The 22,618-nt window shown below is 37.6% G+C and overlaps 1 protein-coding gene across 1 annotated transcript in view; it reads left to right on the forward strand.

Annotated features, from left to right (window-relative positions):
• The first annotated feature begins 12,606 nt into the window (after window positions 1-12,606).
• The window catches only part of FUT9 (fucosyltransferase 9), a 199,721-nt gene continuing 189,709 nt past the window's right edge, over window positions 12,607-22,618 (forward strand). Inside the window, exon 1 of the mRNA XM_009451666.4 lies at window positions 12,607-12,845. The gene's annotated coding sequence lies outside the window, so the exon portion shown is untranslated. The remainder of the gene's footprint in view (window positions 12,846-22,618) is intronic.

A 22,618-nucleotide genomic window follows, 5' to 3' on the forward strand; every position in this document is an offset into this window, starting at 1 on the left:
CTAAGTACCCATGGCTCAAACCCATACTCCACCACCTGCACCCCACCACAGCTGGTACCATGGCAGCAGTTGCTTTGGACAGCTGCCTGCTGTCATCACCTTCATGTTAAAATCCCTCAACAACTAGTCATTGAAGCAAAATATCTGAAAATAATGAAGTATCTATGATAAACCTGAAGCCAACATCATACTGAATGAACAAAACCTAGAAGCATTGTCCTTGAGAACCAGGACAAGATAAGGATACCTACTCTCATCAGTCCTAGTTGATGTAGTACTGGGAGTCCTAACTAGATAAATCAGGCAAGAGAAAGAAATAAAAGGAATCCAAATAGGAAGAGAGGAAGTCAAATTATCCCTGTTTGCAGATGATATAATTCTATACCTAGAAAACCCCTCATAGTCTCTTCCCAAAAGCTCCTGTATCTGATAAACAACTTCAGCAAAGTTTCAGGATACAAAATCAATGTGCAAAAATGAGTAACATTCAATCTGAGAGCCAAATCAAGAATGCAAACTCATTTATAATAGCCACAAAACAAATAAAATACCTAAAATACCCAGGAATTCAACTTACGAGGGGAGTGAAAGATCTCTACAATGAGATTTACAAAATACTGCTGAAAGAATTCAGAGATGTCACAAATAAATAGATAAGCACCCCATGCTTATGGATAGGAAGAATAAGTATTGTTAAAATGCCCATACTGCCCCCCAAAATTTACAGACTCGATGCTATTCATATCAAACTACCAATGGCATTCTTCACAGAACTAGAAAATACTATTTTAAAATTTATATGAAACCAAAAGAGTTTGAATAGCCAGAGAAATCCTAAAGGGGGAAAAATACTGGAGGCATCCCATTATCTGACTTCAAACTATACTACAAGGCTACGGTAATCAACCCATGACAGAATAAACAAAATAGAGAGTCTATAAATATAGCTGTACACCTACAATAATCGAATATTTAACTAAGTTGGCAAAAAGGAGCAATGGGGAAAGAATTCCCTATTCAACAAGTGGTGCTGAGATAACTGGCTAGTTATATGTAAGGGATTGAAACTGGACCCCTTCCTTATGCCATAAACAAAAATCAACCCAAGATGGAATAAAGACTTAAATGCAAAACCTAAAACTATAAAAACCCTGAAAAGTAACCTAGGAAATACTGTTCTGGACATAGCACTTGGCAAATATTTCAGAGTGAAGATGCCAAAAACAATTACCACAAAAATAAAAATTGACAAATGAGACCTAATTAAACTAAAAAGTTACTGCACATTAAAAGAAACTATCAATACAGTAAACAGACAAACTACAGAATAAGAGAAAATATTTGCAAGGTATGCATCTGAAAAGGGACTAATATCCAGAATCTATAAGGAACTTAAAGAAATTTACAAGCAAACACCTCATTAAAAAGTGGACAAAAGACATGAACACACACTTTTCAAATGAAGACATATGCATGGTCAACGCGCATATGAAAAAAATGCTCAACATCATTAATCATTAGAGAAATGCAAATGAAAACTACAATGAGATACCACCTCACAATCAGTCAGAATGGCTATTAAAAAGTCAAAAAATAACAGATACTGATGAAGCTGTAGAGAAAAGGGAATGCTGAAACACTGCTAGTGGGAATGGAAATTTGTTCAGCCACTGTGGAAAGCAGTCTGGCAATTTCTCAAAGAACTTAGAATGACCATTTGACCCAGGAATCCCAATATTGGGTACATACCCAGAGGTATATGAATTGTTCTACCATAAGGACACATACACTTGTGTACTCGTTGTAGCACTATTTACAAGAGCAAAGACATGGAATCAACCTAAATGTTCATTAATGGTAGACTAAATAAAGAAAATGTGGTAGATTTACATCATGAAATAATACAAAGCCATGAAAAAGAATGAGATCACATCCTTTGCAGCAACAAGAATGGAGCTGAAGGCGATTATCTTAAGTGAACCAATGCAGGAACAGAAAACCAATTGTCACATGTTCTCACTTATATGTGGGAGCTACACATTGAGTACACATAGACACAATGCAGGAAACAACAGACATCAGTACCTACTTGAGGGTGGAGGTTCAGAGGAGAGTGGTGATTGAAAAACTACCTATTGGGTACTATGCCTATTACTGGAGTGATGAAATAATCTGTACATCAAAACCCTGTGACTCACAATTCACATACATAACAAACACACATATACTCCTGAGCCTAAAATTAAAGTAAAAAGAAGAGAAGGTATGTTAAAGAAGATCATTGGACTTAGACAAGAAGAACATAATAAAACACTTAATATTCTGCGACCTATCTGGTTGTTTGTCAGTGGCCTCTTAAAATTTTTTGAAGGCATCTGTATAAAAGACCTCTTTATTGCTACTCTAGGTACAAAAAGTAGGGTAATAATGTGCAACACACATGCATGTGAATGCAGACAGAGATAGATTGTTTCTAGTGTAAGTTCCCTTTTTCTTTGAAGTACTGGAAACCTCCAAGTTTAAGGTCAATTTATGTCCACCCAGCTACAGACTACATTTCCTGACCTCCCTTAGAGATAGATAAAGCTATATACTACATTCTGGCTCATGAAAGGACGTTGTTTCTGCAAACTTACAAAGGATCACAAGCTTTCAAAATGAAGTTTTTCACCACCCATGATGGTTAATTTTATGTTCCACTTTACCAGGCCACAGGGTGCCTAGACATTTGGTTAAACATTACTTTGAATTTGTTTATAGGGGAATTTTTAGATGAGATTAACAATTGAATCAGTCAAGTGAGTAAAGCAAATTGTTCTTCCTAGTTTAGGCAGGCTCTATCCAATCAACTGAAGGCTTAAAGAGAACAAAAAGGCTTTCCTGAGAGTAGAGGAAGCCTGGCTGCTTGAGCTTCAGCATTGGACTTTTTCTGCACTTACACTGGAATTTATTAGGCTCTCTTGATTCTCATGCCTTGGGAAGCAAAATGGGACTACTGCATCAATTCTCTTTGATCTCCAGCTTGCTGACTGCAGATCTTGGGACTTCTTAGCCTCCATAATCTCATGAACAAATATCTTATAGTAAATCTCTTTATAAATACATATATTTGTGTATGTATATACATACATAAAATTTTCTTTCCACTAAAAACTCCTACTACATTCTGTTTCTCTGGAGAACCAGACTAATACAGATTTTGATACAAAGATGGAGGTACTGCTGTAACAAATATCAAAAAATGTGGAAGCAGCTTTGGAACTGGGTAATGGGTAGAGGTTGAAAGAGTTTTGAGGTACAGGCTAGAAATGTTTACACTAAGGGTGATTCCTGTGAGGTCTGAAATGAAAATAAAAATATATTTTGGGAAATGAAAAAGGTGATCCCTGTTATAAAATGACAAAGACATGGCTAAACTGTGTTTTAGTGTTTTGTGGAAGGTAGAACTTATAAGCAATAAAATTGGGTATTTAGCCAAGGAGATTTCTAAGAAAAGTGTTGAAAGAGGGTCTTGATTCCTCCTGACTGCTTATAGTAAAAGGCAAGAAGGGAGAGATGATTGAAACCCCTGAGGCTGTTACATAAGAAAGAATAATAAGCTTCCATTTTTGCTGGAAGAACTGTATTGTTTGGTCTCTTAGCTAAAGTGGTATTTAAAGTACACCATCTTCTGGATAATTATTATTTATTGCAGTAAATATAATTCACAATTTATGTAAATCATTATATTATACTTCTACCACTATTTAAATAATAGTAATCTTTTGTAACTTACATATATTTCTACATCTTAAGTTTATAAATGTTACTCTCATAGAGGATTTTCAGTGTCAGCTTACTGATAAATTTCCCATATAGTATATGAGAGACTGGGGTCTAGATTTGGTGCACCTCTAGAGCTTGGTGTCAGTATTAGAAAATTGTGCCTTTTTAAATTGCATCCAATTAGAATCAATAAAAATTGAAAGTATTAGCTTCAGAACTAACATTCTGAAATATGATTTGTGGATTTATAGCTGATGAGAATGTTGTTTCTCTGAAATCTTATTAAAAGCACTAAAATGTGACTAGTGAATTTATGACCTAATTAATTGTTATGTGCCACTAACAGAACTATGGTGCTTAAATGAAATATAAATATTTTTAAAAGAACAATGTGAATTTGTCTCTTTTTCCCTACAGTCCTGCAGAGAGTTAGGTCACAATGCCACCTGGTCTGCAAAAAAACAAGCTCTATTGGGGAAATTTATAAACAGAGGAACAGTGTTTGCCACATTCTTTTCTCCCTTGGAGAAGCACGTAAGGGTGAAAACACAATGGGAAATTGTAAAGAACACTGTTCTCCAGGAAGGAAACCTGTCCTCTCTTCCTCTAATTTTTTATAGGACTAGGGTGAGAGTGCCCTTGAGAATGTTTAAAAAGGGGTGGAGCAGTAGTCAGATTAGGGACCAGCTCTTCAGGGGGAGGTTTATTCGCAAGACCTGAAACACTGTTTGTGCAAATGACTTGTTTATACAGTGATGATAACACCTGGAGGCCTGGGGAACTGATAGCTTTACTGTCCATTCCACTAGGGTAAAGGGGAGTCACAGCTCCCAGCTAGCTCATTGCCAAGACACCAGAAAATATATCTGCTGTGATTTTATGTTTGAGCACAAAATATTTGTCTCTGCAATCGCCCAGGATAGAGGACATACGGCTTTTCAGTGCTTTGACCTATCATAGCTTGAGGACACTGTTGCTTTTGGTCATCTGTCTCACTTTGATCTAATTCTTAAGCACAGCAAGGAATGTTCTGGTATGGGTATACCCAAAGGATTATAAATGATTCTACTATAAAGACACATGCACACGTATGTTTATTGCAGCACTGTTCACAATAGCAAAGACTTGGAACCAACCCAAATGCCCATCAATGATAGACTGGATAAAGAAAACATGGCACATATACACCATGGAATTCTATGCAGCCATAAAAAAGGATGAGTTCATGTCCTTTGCAGGGACATGGATGAAGCTGGAAACCATCATTCTCAGCAAACTAACACAGGAACAGAAAACCAAACACCGCATGTTCTCACTCATAAGCGGGAGTTGAACAATGAGAACACATGAACACAGGGAGGGGAACATCACACACTGGGGCCTTTCGGGGGGTGGGGGGCTAGAGGAAGGATAGCATCAGGAGAAATATCTAATGTAGATGACAGGTTGATGAGTGCAGCAAGCATCCATGGCACGTTTATACCTATGGAGAAAATCTCCACATTCTGCACATGTATCCCAGAACTTAAAGTATAATAATAATAATAAAGACATGGAGGATACTTAAATGCTTATGACCAAGTGATAGAAGCCAGTCTGAAAAGGCTACACAACATATGATTTCAACTGCATGACATTCTAGGACATCTCTAACTATAGATAGAGTAAAAGGATCAGTAGTTGTCAGCAGCTTGGGGGGAGGGAGGAATGAATAGGTGAAACAGAATTTTTAGGACAGTGAAATTACTCTGTATGATACTGCAATAATAGATACATGCCATTACACATTTGTCAAAATCCATAGAATGTATAACATCGAGTTAACCCTAATGTAAACTATAGACAGTGGGTGATGATAATGTATCAATGTAAGTTTATTGCTTATAACAAATATACGCCTCTCATGAGAGATGTTGACAATGGGGAGGCTGTGCATGTATGTGGTGGACGCTATGTGGGAACTCTACCTTCTGCTAAATTTTGCTGTGAACCTTAAACTGCCCTGAAAAATAAAGTCTATTTAAAACAGAAGTAGTGCACTCATATATTACTATTATTATTTGAAATTATTTTAAAATAAGTGGTTGGTCTTAGGTATTCTCTGAATTTACAAATTGATTTTAATTTTTGTAGGATGTTAAAGATAATACAAAAGAACAGAGGGCCTAAAAGAGCAATGATAAAAACCCCAAGGAGAAGGGATAAAAGATGAGAATACAATATTAATAAATTAACATAAGAAGTTTATTATTTAAGAAAATGATAAGAAGACTTATATTACTATCACAAGCATAGTCATCTTATGAATGCTGATAAACACAACAGATAACATTTATGAAAGACTCACTCTATGCCAGGCATTCTTCCTAAAGATTTGGTATGCAATAACTCCTTTAATCATTGAAAAAATGATCCTATAAAGTAGATACTAATATTGCACTTCCATTTTATAGATAAGGGAAGTGACTAAGTATGTTAATAGATTTTCTAATACAGTAACATTCCTACCTTTTTGGAAAAAAAGAAAAATACGCTTAGTGTTGATACAGTAATGTGCTATTGAGGTTCATTTGTTAATATTTTAATTAGGATTTTTGCACTGACGCTCTTAAGTGAGATTGGCCTGAAAAGTGTATTGACATTTAATATTCAAAACTTTACTTATATTTTATAAAGTATTAAGACTTATCAATGGTGGGCTTCATGCTAGCTCCTTGAATATCTTACAATTGCTGCTGTAGGAATGCTGGTGATATATAATCTTCTACACAGATGTTCATAATTGCTTTGTTTTCATAGCAAGGTGTCTGTTCTGTGATCACCTTAAAATATCCTTCTTTATCTTGTTTAACATGTTTTAGGCTTTATCTCTGACTAAGATTGCAACGCCTGCTTACTCTTTGTTTCCATTTCCCTGATAAATGTTTGTTCATCTTTTTATTTTTTAAGTGTTCTGAGTTTTCTTGCGGTAGATATAAAACACAGAACTCTATTTTCAGTGATAAAGTATAAAAATCTTTATTTTTGTCTATAGAACAGGAGATTATTTACATTTATTGATATAATGGAAATACTTACTTTTGGTTCTGACATATTGTGTTATGTTATGTTTTCACTTGTTATTTTGTAAAACTCCTTCATTTTGTGTTCTGTTTTATTTTTTTCTGTGTGTGTGTGTGTGTGTGTGTGTGTGTGTGTGTGTGTTTGAGACAAGGTCTTGCTTTGTCACTCAGGTTGAAGTTAAGTGGCACAATCATGGCTCACTGCAGCCTTAATCTCCCAGGCTCAAGCGATCCTCCTGCCTCAGCCCCTCGAAGTAGCTGGGACTACAGGAGTGTGCCACCACGCACGGCTAATTTTTGTGTTTTTTTGTAGAGTTAGGGCTTCACCATGTCACCCAGGCTAGTCTCAAACTCCTGGGCTCAAACGATCTGCCCGCCTCAGCCTCCAAAAGTGCTAGAATTACAGGTGTTAGCTACCACGCCCAGCGTATATATGTATTCTTAATATTTACAAAGATTTTCATTTTGTTCTGTGTTACTTTTGCAATTATTTATCTGCATTGCTCTATATTTTAGTTAAAGTAAGAAATGTTTCTGTTAGTTTGTTAAAGTAGGTAATGATAAAAATTAGTGTTTCTTATTCCTCCATGCCTTCCTGCTTGACTAGATAATTTATCAAATAATTTGGATTAAATTTCATCTTTGTGTTACTAACTGTCATGCTACTTATTTGTTCTTTTAAGTGGTTTTGTTGGACTCTCAGCCATTAGACAATTGATGCCATTATATCTCATATCATTTTTATATTGTCAGAGTCTATTTTTCCTGTAAGGTTTATATTGCATTATACTGCTTTAATTCTCATATTCTAACATTGTAGATCAGTAGATAAATACACTGAATGTATTAACTTGAAAATCAGTCCTTGATTCAGCATGTCCCTTTTATTTATTTATTAGAAAGCTGAATTTCATTCATTATTCTAGTGATTTCCTGAAGGTGGTTTCATAAGAATAATAGTCCCTGAGTTCTTGCATCTTCACCATTGTTTGTCTATTCCCATTGTACTTGAAAAACCATTTAGCTAAAAAGAAAAAGAAAACCTTAGTTTTATTTTATTTTCTTTGGTTTCTTGTAAGCTTTGTTGCACTGATATTGAATGGCTCGATTCCACTAAAGTTGCAGTGAAGACTTCTGAGGCCAGTATCAGTATTTTTCTTTATAAGCTACTGATTGCTTTGCCTGCATGCCTAAAAAAATTCTTTTTTAAATTTTAATTCTAGTTACTGTACTAGGACACATCTCAATGTCAATGATTCTGGGGCAATTTTTCCTGGTAATCATTGTTTCTTTTCAAAGTGAAATTTCAAGTCATCTTTCATTTGAAGAATGTTTCTTTCTTTAATAATATATTGACATATTTATTTTCCCATCACTTATTTCTTTTCTCTAATTATGTATCTATTGGATTACCATTCCCTATCTTCTCCATCTTTTGTATTCTCTCTAATCCTGTGTATTTTTTCTTTACTTGCATTTCATTTTGTTAGCCTTCCTTATTTCTGTCTCTTCTTTTCCTTGCTGTGTCTATCTCAGTGTCCATTTTACCTTGTAATTCTCCCATTTATAGTCCTAATTCGTGAAGGTATTTTTTTTCTTCACTTCTTTTCTGAGTTCCCCCAGCTATGTGTCACCAGCTCCCATTGTCTCTCATCATCCCTTCCCAAGTTCTTGCATTTGTACCTTGTAGTTTTCATTTATAAAAGCAATTCCTTCATTGTGCCTTCTTGAAAATTTCTGCCATAATGTTAGAACAAATTTCTCAACTTCTTCATGACATCATTGCTATGGTGTGTGTTCTTCAACAATTGATATATTTTACTACTCCTTTGGAAGTCTTTTCCTATACTACTTTTGTGTTGACAGTGTGTCCATTCTTTTTTCAATTACTCATATATAACTGAGTTAAATTTTTCTTATGTAGGTTCTTGGGAAAAGGAGAGGAAAATAACTCCTGGGGTTTTCAAAGGGTTTCTCTTCACTGCTGCTACAGAGATAGATTCACTCCTCTGCCTAATTTTTGTGTATCACTCCATTACTTCCTGCAAGACACATCCAAGTGGGCTTCTTTCACTATCCACACTGTAGGAAATTCCAGTTCCTATACTGATTGGTGCAAACAAGAAATAAAGGTTTCGTAAGTCACAGTAAGAACTTACCTTCAGGAATCACATTTTTGTAGGTTTTCTGAGATTAGCCACAACTGAGTCCCCTACATTTGTCAGGTTTCTTTCTTTCCTCCTTTTGCAGCTATACCCCAACTCTAGTTCCTGAATCCATTGTTGTAACCAATGGAAATTGATTTTGCTCTTCTGAGTGAAAGTCTCACTTTCAAGAATTTTTTTTTTTTTTTTTTTTTTTTTTTTTTGGTGTATTCTCAAATTAGGTATCATTGGGCCCACTCTCTGCCCCTCTTTCTTTCACTTCTGAGACTTCTGGTTGATCTCAGCAGTTCTGGGATCTCACATACAAATTTTGGAAACTGCAGATTACCTGTCTTTTGATTTTACTGAAAAAAAGTTGTGAGTGATTTTTTTCCTTTTGATTCTTTGGTACATTCTTTGGGAAGAAAGAAGGAAAACTGCTAATTTTTGCCACTGCCTTCATAATAGATTCAGTCCATGTATTCAGCAGTGCTAATCATATGTATGATATAGTACATATATAATTTTTAGAAGTGTCTGCAACCTCAGAAACATTTATTATTCTCCATTTTTCTCACTTTGAATAAAAACAGATGCTTATTTTTTAAAGTTAAGGCTCACCAAAATTTTCTCTTGCCTAAAAAGTATCCACTGTATTCTGTTACTACAACAAATGTGACTCTCTTAACTAACCCTTCATTCTCCTCTTTTCTTCAGCAGCTCACATAAGGACTGGTTATAGCAGAGGCTCATAATCTGTCTTTCTTTACTCCTAATCTTTTTAATGCCTATAATTAAATTATTAAATGTTTCTTCTTTAAGCTTGAAATTTATCATGATCATCATTATTACTAGAACATCTTTCTTAGTGATAAAACTTTTTTTATTGTATCACTGGACTCTTAAGCCTCACAAGGGCACAGTTAGCAATTTTCTTAACTGTGATATCCCTGGGGCCTAACATATTGCTGCCTACAGGGAGTGCTAATTGAATATGTGTTCAATAAATAGAGCAATGATATTTCCTTTGCTAACCAATATCTGGCACTCATGCAGTATCAGTTCAAAGACAGGGTTTTGAATCTTTCTGATTTTAGAAAATTTCAGCATGAGAATTTGTTTTCAATTAAATAAGTTCAAAGGGTCAGGGTTTTAAAATTAAGCTTTTATTGTATTAATTGATTAATTTTCCCATGGTGTAATGCATAACACAGTGCAACAGTAATAGAGATGTAGAAGGGGAAAGAAATATAAATGGGTGAGAATGCTGTAGTAAAGGTGACAGAGAAGTTTTCACCCAGCCTCAGAATCTACATTGAAATGCAAGTCCTTCAGCAGGAGAGTTCAATGCCATTCCATTGCTTATCATCCTGTTCTTGTCTCTGGTGGGCCAAGCGGCTGGGGAGGTAAGCTGGAGGGAGGAGTTAGAAGCTTGCTTGCTCTACTCCAAACATCACCCCTTTCCTTTGCTTGGCTGTAAGGCATTATAGCTTGCGTATTTGTCTTTGCCACTTTAGAACCATAAAATGAGACTATAAGCTATTGCGTTATAGTTTCATAATTACAGGAGGAAAATAGTAAAAATTCTCAAAGGTAAATTACTTTAATAAGGAAGGGATGAGAAATATTACAAACAGAAATGAGAAAACAGAGATTTAATTAATTCTTGGTAACCATCCTCTGCCCAAGTAGCCGCTGGCATTTGCAAAATTTATTGTTCACCTCTGTAGTATAGGCACCACTGAGAAGACTTAGGGAGCTGAATGAATTGTAAGTCTTTGCCAACCTTTTATTTCTATGGTCTTTATTGAAAGAATAACAGTGGGTGAATTTGCATGGTACACCTCTGGATCTCTGAAGACAGTAACACATACCTTTTAAAAGGGAGGTGTATTCGAATAATTAGATAATTGTTCCCTAAATAAGGAGGTGGTTCTCTCAGTCAAGTCATTAGGTGAATGTTGAACCAAATATTTTCATTAGCAGATATACTCAACAGGACAGAGTCTAGCAAGTTGATACCGCCCAGCCCATCAAGTAATACTTTATCTCCAACATTGTTTTTTCCTTCATGTGAATGTATACAGGAAAATCTAGAGGTTTTTCATCAATATTTAGGTATGGCCTATTGCATTGAAAATGTTTTTCCACATTGCATTTACAGTCAAGAGAGCACTTTTTAAAATATGAGAACATTTGTTATATAAGACACACTTATGTAAAATGAAATGCCTACCTTATTTATTCTAGAGACTATGATCCTTTAGGCTTTTAAAAAAACGAATCCACCAACTGAAAGATTACTTCATTTTTTTTTAAAGCAACACAACCAGCCAGCCAAACAAAATCAGAATCTCTTTCCCTCCTGGGAATGTCTGGGAATAATTAGCTCACTTTATGTGTTATGTTATTTGAGGAGAGTTTTACCAGACTTTTTTTTCTAGTCATATCTTTTAGACACATAATATACTTGCTCCCTGTCTATCCCCAATTACCACGTGAAAATTATAAAATAAAATTACGGCTCACGGAAATCAGTTAATAATGTTCCAGTTGTTTTTATATTTACTGAATGTGTGTTAACTCACCCTCTGGATCTCGCGCGTGTATCTGCCCTCAGTACAGTATCTATTTGCATGCGCCTCTTTGTAGTTTGCGAATATACAGGATTGATTTAGAGTCAAATAGAGGAAACGAAAATCCACACTACGAAAGCGGGACCAACCCTAGGAAAATGCAGGGGGAAATGAAAAGCTCTGTGATAAAGAGATTCAGAGATATTTCAATCCCTAGGTTTTTAGAATGTTGAGAAAAGGCAGGAAGGAAACCAAGACAGAAGGTAATGGGCTGTCACTATGCACTTCACACTTACAACCTTCCTAGATCATTGAGAACACGGTCCGAGGCAATTGGGTTAAAACGATATATGTATATATTTCTTTTTTTACCTCGTTAGCTGGTCAACCCCGGCGGTAAACAACCAAGGCCACCCCTGCCCAGGCAACAGCTCCAAGGGGCAGGCGATGGTTGCCGGCATTGAGCTCCCTGCTGGCGCCTTCTGGCGGGACAGCCAGTGCCAAAGAGCGCCCAGGGAAACAAACACCAATGGGGGACTATACAGATGTCATGGATGCACATGTAGGATCATAAGCTGCCCAGAAAGAGGAGAGAAGGAGGGCGACAGGCTGCGGATCCTGGTCCAGGAGCCGCCGCAATGGAGCGGGCGGCAGTGTGCGCGCACAGGTGCCACAGGCCGGTGGCGCGGAGAGCGGTAGAGGCTGCCTCCCGGACTCAGCACTCGCACCAGCGCGCTGAAGCCGCGGCTGCTGCCAAGCTTGGGTAACCCCCAGCCTGAGCCACGAGAGGAAGAGCCCAAGGAAAGGGCGCGAAGGGGGAAGGAGGGTAGGGTAGAAGGAGGGCGGGGGAGAGACCCATCGCCTCATCTTCCATTTCCCCTCCCAAGCTCATTTAGTGGGAACCTCTGCTGGGCTCCTGCGCGCCTTCCTCCCCACCCCCTCAACTCTGGGCGACCATCTCCCCCTCTCCCCTTGCTCACCCCCCACCCTTCCTGCTCTTCCGTCCCTCCCTACCGCGTGCCTCCTCCCCTCCCCCTCGCCTCCCTCCCCTCCAGCGGCAGTAGCTGTAGCAGCTTCAGCGAAGCCGGAGATGGGCAGAGAGCGCGCGCGGCGCAGCAGCTCCAGATTCACTGCTCTCCCCTGCAGCTCCCCGCGCCCCCGCCGCTGTCGCTGCCTCGGTGTCCCCCAGCCCCAGTCGCGCTCTTAGGACAGCGCCGCCACCGCCGCCTGGCCCTGCCTGCCTCCTGCGCCGCGCAGCCCTCGCGAGCGCCCCGGATGGCGCTTTACCCCTAGGACCGGTGAGTAGGCGGGAGAGTGCAGGGGGTCGGGCGTCAAAGCTTGGCGCGGAGAGAACATCTTTTGGTTTGGGAGGCACCCCAAACCAGCTGCTGTGATTCCCCGTCCTCCAGGCAGAGGGTCCAGGGAGGGTGTTGCTCTGTGGTCCCCAAGGGGATGTTTGATTTCAACTCCACCTGCTGGCAACCTGAACCCCTCTCCGTCGTGGGGACAGCTGCCTGCAGCTCGCAGTCCCGCCTCACCTTCCAGCCCCCAGGCTCCCACACTAGCAGCAGTAGATGGCCCCGACCCTCTGGTCACCCCAAACAGGGTCATCTCTACTGTTACCGTCCCTGCGTTCCCACCTTATGCCAGTGCACAAACGCCCCTATCTGCCACCCTTCACCCGATCTCGCGTTGACAAAGCCTTCTCCACAAAGTCCTCCCTGACCCACCTTCTCTCCTTTCCCAAAGCCTGGCTCTCGAGCCCGACTGTCCCGTCCTATTCCTTCCCAGGGTGAATGGTCCTTAGTGAATTCTGACCTCATTCCCTCGACACAATGGTGCCTGTCCAGATTTTCTGACAGTCACCTCAGGAAATTGACACAGACACGCTGTGATCCTGGTTTCTGTACAGTTACTTTGTGTGTTACTCAGCACCTGGGCTGTTAAGGGTATTATCAAGCGTGAAAAAATAAAGACAAAAACCAAACCCTTTGGAACCAAACTTTTTGTTATTGTTGTTTTAAAGCGCAGAACTATTTGCATTGCTTAGGTTTGTTCTGTTCATTGAGAGGCGTCTTAGCTGAGTACAGGAAATACACCTATTTTACCTGTTCCTGCGGAATTGGTCTTACTTCCAGGTTAAGAACGGAGGACTTGCCTAGGTGGTGAATCTCTTTCAGCAACAACACTATCAAAAGCTCAGCAACTCTTGTGGATAAGAAGCTTTTTCTTGAAGGAGATGAGAGTAGCACCAAACTTACCCTTTAAAATCTTCTTTGAAATTGCAATAAGCCAAAGCTCTTATTTTTCTTTTGGTGTAGTGGCTAAAAGAGGGATATAGGAGGATTAGAAAACATTGTACCAAGAAGCTCCTGCACTATTTGGGTGCTTCCAGAGTTGTGTAGTATCTTAGCACCAGACGGTATTGCTGTAGAAGTTTTCTTAGAACAGTAGTCGTTTCTTCTGAAACCATGTTTACCGTTTTATTATTTCTAGTTGGAGTGCGAGAAAATAAAGAATTGTGTTCGATGAATGAATATGAGCAAGTGGGATGGAGTGAACATCGGGAGGGGTCATTTAAATAATAAAATTTGTGCTCTCAATTTCTCATGTATTGAAATCTTAAAAACAAAACTACCCCACACAATTTATGGTTTAATATTTTAGAGAAATGATGAAAAGGCATTCATTTCAACATGGCATTGTACTCCATGGAACCCTTGGTCACAGGGCTTGTGTTCTAAGCAATACGGATAAGAATATCCAGAAATAAATGTTAGGAACTTTAAAAGGTGCCCCACTGAGGCATGCAGTGTGTCAATATAAATTTCCTGGTATTATTATCACTATAATTTGAGGGGAATATAAATTAAAGTGCCATTCTTGCTCTTGCAGATGGTGGAGAGAGATGTATGCTTCATCACCTTAAAGGAGCAAGTCTCAGGCTACATAAGAAATAGGAAGGGAAAGTTGAGCCATCATCTAGGGAATTTGTTAGTGAATATTGCCTTAATACCTTCTCCAATGTCAGGAATTTTTGTTGGTTTGTTTTCATTCAAACTGTATCTGAGATTTTATTTCCCTTTTGTGTAGACATAGGCAGAAATGCACTGAGCAAGTCCACTGACAAGGGGTGGTTTTAAGTAAATGTGGATAGCCGCATTAAAAGTCAAGAGGGGCTGTGAATAATGAGTTTATTGTTGGTTTTCTAAATTTGAAAATTTTAGTTGGTTATATTTAGGGCTTGACTGAGAACATTCAAAGCTGTACATTTGGGTAACATTAGGGTGACTACTATGCACAGTATGTCCAACAGTAATTAATCTGTATCAGAATCGATACATCCCAAATTGAAAGCAAGGAGTAATACTTTGATCAGTTATTGCCCATAATTATGTTAATGATAAATTAAAGTCAATGTATTCTAATATAATTCCAATTAACATGAAAATATTAACAAGGTCTCAGAATTATCTATGAGAATGCAAATAAGTAGTCTGCCAAAAATTTTGGCAAGAATTTCTATAAAGAATTATGGTGAGCTGAAACTCAAGAAGATCTGCCAGGATTTAATGTCATTGGCATTAGTAAGAAAGGCTAAACAGTTAAATATAACGTATGGGGAGGTAAGGCACACCAATATTGGAATGGCATATCTTTGAGTACTATTGAACTGTATCTTATAATGCTCGTAATTATATGCCACCTAGAGGATGACGGGTTTAAGTATTTGCAATGTTAAATATAAATTAAACATTATAAAGAGATATTTTAAATTATGGAAATTATATAGATTATTCCATCAACAAGTTGCCATTGGTTGAATGTTCCATGTGAAACCATGTTTTGCCTTGTGTGTGATGAAGAGAAAGAATGGTTAAGGAAGAGAAAGCTGCAGGAAGGGAGAGATAGAGAGAAAGGCTTCAACCCCTTGGAGACTGGCTTAAATTCTTTAATCAAATTAAGGTAACTAAATACGAGTTCTATTATTTTGGTATTTAGTTACCTTATTTGATTCTTTAATCAAATAAGGTAACTAAATACAAGTTCTATTATTTGGTATTATTTTGGTATTTGGAATAGCAACTGTTTTCCCACTTGAATTTTAGGATATGACTCCTTAATTATAGCAATAATAATACAAGTTTTTTAAAATAAAGCCTTTTATTCCTTTTATTTCGTAAAATCTGAGCATCAGAGGCAAACTATTTTGTGTAATCCAATTGATGAATTGAACTAAATAAAATTCTAGACAAATTTACAAAAATACCTTAAAAAAAGCACACATATTCACACCTCACACATACCTAAAATTATAATAGTAGATAAAGAGCTAAACAATTTAGTGTCTTATGAAGGCAAGAGGATTCAGTCAAGAGATAACCACATACAATATTTTTATACTCTAATATATATTTCTTGTATTTTCTTTTTCATTGCGGTGGATGTATTATTACGTTTTTATAAGTATTTGCCTTTTTATTTATAAATTCATGTCTCTATATTATAAAATGCAAATTTTATAAATTCAAATAACCCCCAAATTACACTTATAAGTATCAAATTATTACATAAATGTTCATAATTTTGCTTTCTATCTTGCATTCAGGAGGGAGTATTTAGCAGAACACATTCTTAGGAGCAAATATGTAAAATGAATATTTCAAAATAAGCATGATGATTCAACCAAAGTTTTACAACAATGCTATAAAGTGATACTCTCATAAACTCTAATGTACAATTAAAATTCCTAACAGAAACATTTAAATTCTGTGATTTTTACCTGTGACTGATTGTGTAAAATTCAATTTTATTAATTTAGCTGCAAATGGAATGCTCGGCATTCTTAATAGAAAGATTCACGGAATTCAGATGTTGATTAGTAATATAGAGAACATTCCATTTCTGTTACTCTACTAATGACTTGCTCAAGGTTTCAAAGTAGTTAATAGAAACAGAATTTCAAATCCTGTTCTCCTGATTCCATGCTGTATTTGTCTTTCTATAAAATAAAAACATTTTCCACTTCTTTTATTTTAAGATGTTAATAAAGGAGAAGTCAGTATTAATGTTAAAGGAATCTGAAAATAAAATGAAATAAAAGGTCTGTTCTTCTTCAAGGACCATCTCAATGCCTAGACTTCTAACACATCATAGTTAAAGGTAATCAGTCAACCAGACTTTTTCATTCACTCCCACCTTCAGGTTAAAGCTTGGGAAATATTCAAAAATTAAACTGCAACTAGCCCACCTAAAAATCTTTTAACATTTTTGCATAATTTTTATTAGAAATTCCTCACTTATGCAGTGTAAGGTTTTTCATGTTAATAGCATGTCATGGACACTTCCATATAAGCTTTTATAGACAATTGACTGAAAAATATTCCTAAAATAACAGATTTTAGTTTCTGTAAGCAAAATGCACTTACATTTTCATCTCCATGCTGATTCAATATTTGTGTCATCACAGAGAAGGTTTCGTATCCATATGTTTATTTATTTTTAAATTTTTACCTCCATAGACTGTGAATAACTCAGGTGGTCAGGGAAGGTAAATTTGTTTCACAAAGTTTCAAGCCCACAGATGAAAATCCTGGCACTTTTAGCTTTCTCTTCACTGATAGCCAGAGGGATCAATGGAAGTGAATGACTAAATCAATAGGAAACCATCATCATTACTGCGTAAAAAAATAAGCTCTAAACTGTATTCTTGGTGATGGTGGCTCATCACCATCATTTCATCTAGGAAGAATAACTTGGTGACATATTTTGATATCTCCATTACATTTTCTGGAACAACACTATATTATCTAAACGTGCTTGGACTGATGTAAACTAGGGGAACCAGTGATCTTGCACTGCTGGGTGGCTGATTCAAAAGCTGAGGCATTGATCTTAGGCATTGGTCTTCTTATAGCACATCAAGATGCAAATTTGGATGGGAGGAAAACTACACTTCTAAGGCTCCCCTGATATAGTTTCTTTGGAGTGCAATTCAGCCTCTCTTTATTGAGGGCCTATGGGACAAGAACTGAAGTGATGATGGCAGGCACAAGAGTAAGTATGATTTAAGCTCTGACCTCAAGCAGCTTAGAGTTTAAGTGGAGAAGCCAGTAAGAACAAATAGGAGTGATGAGACACCAGCTGCTTTAACCTAGGGATGTCACCTTGGTATTAAACAAGGGTGTCCAGGAAAAACTCAAAAAGACCAAAAAAGAAAATCTGTCTTGTGTAACATGGATCTAGGCATACTGTGGCTAAGGCTTGACAACAAAAATTATTTAGTTCCTTAAAAAAAGCAAGTTTCCATTGCTTTTTATACTAATTTTAACTCTGACAGAGTTTTTTTTTGTTGTTGTTGTTGTTTTGTTTTTTTTTGGACAATGCAGGAACCTATTAGTAGTATGAACACAGGTAGTCCCAAACTAACAAATTCAGTGGTTGATTCAGTCCTTGGAGGTCATAGGGTAATCTTTTAATGGAAATGTAACTAAGTATATACTTTTAAAGTAAGTAGGAAATGCTTACCTTTTAAGAAACTTAAATCTTCAAGGAATATTCACAGAGAAGTACAAGCAGAGGATGCAGGGAAGGAGGTTATGAACAATATGTGTAATAGCTATTCTATAATCAAAAGTTTAAAAACCACTTTAGTAAGTTAGACAACCTTAAAAGGTATTTGTAATTATCTATGTTTTATTTACTCTGATGAATGTTTATTGAACAGTTGCAATTCAGTGTTAGAAAAGGATGATGACATATAGTTGGGATGATAAAATATAGACTCATTAAGTAATTTGGGAGAAGTATATGGCAGCATTTAAATAATACGTATTACATGTCATCTGACCTAGAACACGGACTGGACAATTACTTTTATAGCCAGGTAAAGTTTATAATATATATGTTATTGAAAAAAATAATGGCTCCAAACAGCTTCTGAAGGTACCTGAATTATACTATAGTAGGAATAGCTTACGCCCATGAAGGATCTGGTTAATTTATGTTCAATATTGGTTTACCAAGAGAAAAAAATAAGGTATTCAATTTTTACACGAGAGGGAAAAATATACCTCCTAACTTGTTGACTGTTTTATGAATACTTTACAACTTTATGTTTTCATGACATTCGTTGTGTGAAGAAAGTGTCTGAGTTACATGGGTAATATGATTAGAGAGCTTCAAGGAAAAATGGGGAAATCTTTGACATGAGATGAGCTACAAGACATAGGTGTTAGTGATAACAATGTTTCACTGCCCTGACCTGTAGAGAGCCAACTGAGCTATTTCACTAGTCAATTCCTGCTGACTTTCAAGGGTCCTAAAGGGTCTGAGATTAATTTAACCTACTAAGTTAAGTATGAGTGACTGGTTGTACTCCTTGTTTTGAAGAGGCTGCATGAAGGCAGTCAATCCAACTTGTCCTATTTGTCTTCACCAACAGCTTAATTGTGTTTGTCTGTCTGCACTGAATGGTTAAGCAAGAGTTACAGAAATGGGAGTGGGAAAGACATCTGGAGGTGTTGACAGGTATTGCATGGGAAATGCAGAAACTGAGACCATCTCCTGCTATTTCCAGTAGTTTTTTTGCTTTTGTTAAGGTGAATATAGATCAAATCATGGTCAGAGCTTTCTGGTGTGGGATGGCAGATCTTGCAGAGAGTTAAATTTAAGGCACTTGCAACAGTTGAATGAGCCACTTTTTCATGTAAAGGTGAGATGGCACTGGAAAGCTGGGCAAGCTACAAGCTGGAATATACTCTTTCTATTTTATAAGCGAGGTTCATAGGACCCCTTTTTACCTTTGTTCGTCATTGAATCTGAGTTGGTACACCCCAAAATGAAATAGTATGCCAGACAGTCATAAGGTCTTCAGGATCAGGAGTTCAGTTTTGACAAGAGCCCAGTAGCAAGCTAATAGCTGCTTTTCAAATGAGGTGTACCTGGTACGTGTATATCCTGTATGTTAAGGAGGTGATCTGTCCAAAATCCCAAAGGGCTCCTGTGAATGGAAGCTGCTTACGTTTTCCTGGGGCTCCAGTTAGAAAAATCATTAGTCACAGAAACCCGTAGCTCACAGGTTAATTAGGGATGTGGGACCCCAAATATAGAGAGAAGGCCACAGCCTACTAACACAGTGTGTTGGTTTCTGCTTCATTCAAAAGATGCTGATTTTTTGGACCAGCTAATATAGAAGTCCAAGTAGAATTTCCAAGTGAGGAACACACCATCTCCAATGCCCAAATGTTCCAATAAGGTCCTGAACATTGTTTATGTTTGTTGGGGATGAAGAGACAGCAGTTTTTCTTTGACTACCAGAAGGATTAAACATTGTGAATCTGCTCATATAGTCCCAAGAAACTTTATTTGACAGTCAGAACCCTGAATTTTGTCAGAATTTATCAGCTGCCATGGTTGATAGAAGTGTGATAACACCACAGTCAATTCCCATTGCAATGGAAGCTTCTAACTGGCTGATTAACAGGACATCATCTGTATAGTGAAAGCTTTGCACCATGGAGAGTAGGGACACTTATGCTGACTTATGTACTACTGATGGCAAATGGCAGAGGAATGTTGATACCCCTGGGAGTAACCTGTAGTAATGTGGGAGGTTACTACAAATGTATATTGGTGGCTATGTTGTGACTTGATCTTTGTCCTCAGAATCCAGTGGTATAGAAAAGCTGGTATTGGCACAGTCCAAGACAGGATACCAAGAGTTTAGTCTGTGCAATGGATTCAGTTACATGAATAGTTGGGATTATGGGATTAACAACTTGATTCAGTTGGTGATAATCCATTCCAAGCTTCTAGCTCTCATTACACTGTTTCACTGGTCATACAGTGCTGTTGTATTAAAATACTGCATGTCTTAGCACCCATGTTCCCTTCAAGTCTGTAATCAAGGCTGTGATTTTCTTTCCCCTTTTTCTTCTTATTGTTTTTGTTGGACCATCTGGGAGGAAATAGAGAACAAGACCAGAAAGTGATTTATGTGTCCCTTTAGCACTTCACTACATTTGGCCTTTCCCAGTTGTGATAATCTCCCCAGGCACTTAACTGATGATGAAGTATAAGCACTTAATATATTAATTACTATACAATCGGATATAGAAAATACAACAGTACATGGAATTGGCCCAAAGGGCTCCATTCATGAGATGATGTTAACTTGCCTTTCGCACTGTGAACACTGCTTAAACCCCATTAGCTAAATCAGACAATCTTTTCTTTCTATAAATCCAGTTAAAAACATGACTTAGGTGTCCACATCCCAATATCCTAAAAGTTTGATTCCCTTATTTCCCTGAAATTCCCCAACATTCTTGGATAGGTGCATATGTCATTTGATACCCATTGGGAATAGAGATACCCTGACCTCTAGTCATATTTCTCTTTAAATAAGCTGAGATTATGGGAGAAGGGGACAGAAGAATCAGAGGGCAAGGGAGGAGAGAGACTTCATATGTACTATCCCAGTTTCAATGATATTGCAGTGGCTCATGGCATAACCAAATTAACTTAGAATATTGTTGTCCACCCAATACTCTATATTGGGAGCAGGACTCCTGTGGCTGGCACCATCTATTTCATCCTTGGGAATCCTTTGACTCAGAAGCCTCAGATACATTGCTGTTTTTGCTAGGGTATGGGGTTTGTGACCTCTGGCTGACTCAGTCTTGGCTCACACAATGGTGACTTTAAGGCATCCACCTTAATTTGGGGCATTAGCTGCCGCAATATCTTATATCTCTTAAGTTCTCCCAGTTTCAGCATCAAGGATAGGGAAGTTTCTCTGCACAATGTTGATAACCTCAAGAATTTACCTAGGTTTCTTTGGGTCTCTTTCTCAATTTTCTAGTAGGTCAATTTTATCAGAATTCTAGACTCAATCCAGGCCATTAAGAGCCCAAATACTAGTCAATGCCTCATCTGTGGTTTTCCACAGGAGTTTTTCTGTCTCAGAAAAATCTCCTCAAGAGGAGTAAAGCTTCCTTATAGCAGGAAAGTCCCACTGCAAAAACCTTTGATAGATTTTCTCATTACTTCCAAGTGGATCTAAGGTTGGCATGAAGGCAAGATTTAGCTGTAAGTCAACACAGCATTTGCCATGATTCCTTGAGAAGCAGTATGATCCATAACCCCCTCCTTTCCATTGTGAGCCAAAATTCTAATGATTCACCTGGTTTCTGGATACAGATTTCCCTTTTCACACTCAATATATGTACACATTACTCTTTACTATTGTCTGAAAGAGGGTAGAAGCTTCTGCCTACCCAGTGCAAATCTTAGTATTAGTTGTTACAGTGCTGCAGGTCTGAGACTGGACTCTAGATTCCAGTCTGGAATTCTCAGACAAGGAACTCGTTCCATTTAGAGGAAAATTCTGGCATCTGTATTTTACCTATTTTTGTTATTTAGCTTGCAATGACCTCCTTGATTCCTCCTCATTAAAAGGCAAAGAAGTGAAGGACTGTCTATTGCCCAGTGGCCCATATAATTTGCAAACATCTTTGTTACTGATTCTTACAGACTTCTCTCAAATATTTATCTTCCTGAAATTTTTCAACATTCCTGGATGAGTGTGTATATCCTTTGATACTTATTGGGGATATGGACCCTTAGTTATGTTTCTGTTTAAATAAGCGAGGTCGTGGTACAGGGAAAGAGAGGAATCAGAGAGCAGGGAAGGAGAGAGACTTCATATGTACTATAAGTTTCAAGTGATGTGGTGGTGGTTCATGGCATAACCCAATTAACTCGGAATATTTAATAGGCCTGCAGGGCTCTCATCTTTTCTATTCCAGAAAGCCATGACTTTGTCAGCATCCCATCCTCATCACTAACGTTATAAAAATCTCTGAAGGGTCTGAGATTTTTCTCTGCTCACAACTTAACATGAAAGTCTGCCACAGTTGAATGGATGCTGGTAGAAAACAATAGACTCCTAGGTCAGAGATGAAGGACAATTTATTTTTCACAGCAATAGCAGTAGCAAAAATATCAACATTTTTGTCCTGTTCCCTGGGTCCCAATTTCCACAAGGCAACATGAAGTATACACATTA

This window comes from Pan troglodytes, chromosome 5, assembly GCF_028858775.2.
Source record: "Pan troglodytes isolate AG18354 chromosome 5, NHGRI_mPanTro3-v2.0_pri, whole genome shotgun sequence".
Lineage (NCBI taxonomy): Eukaryota > Metazoa > Chordata > Mammalia > Primates > Hominidae > Pan > Pan troglodytes.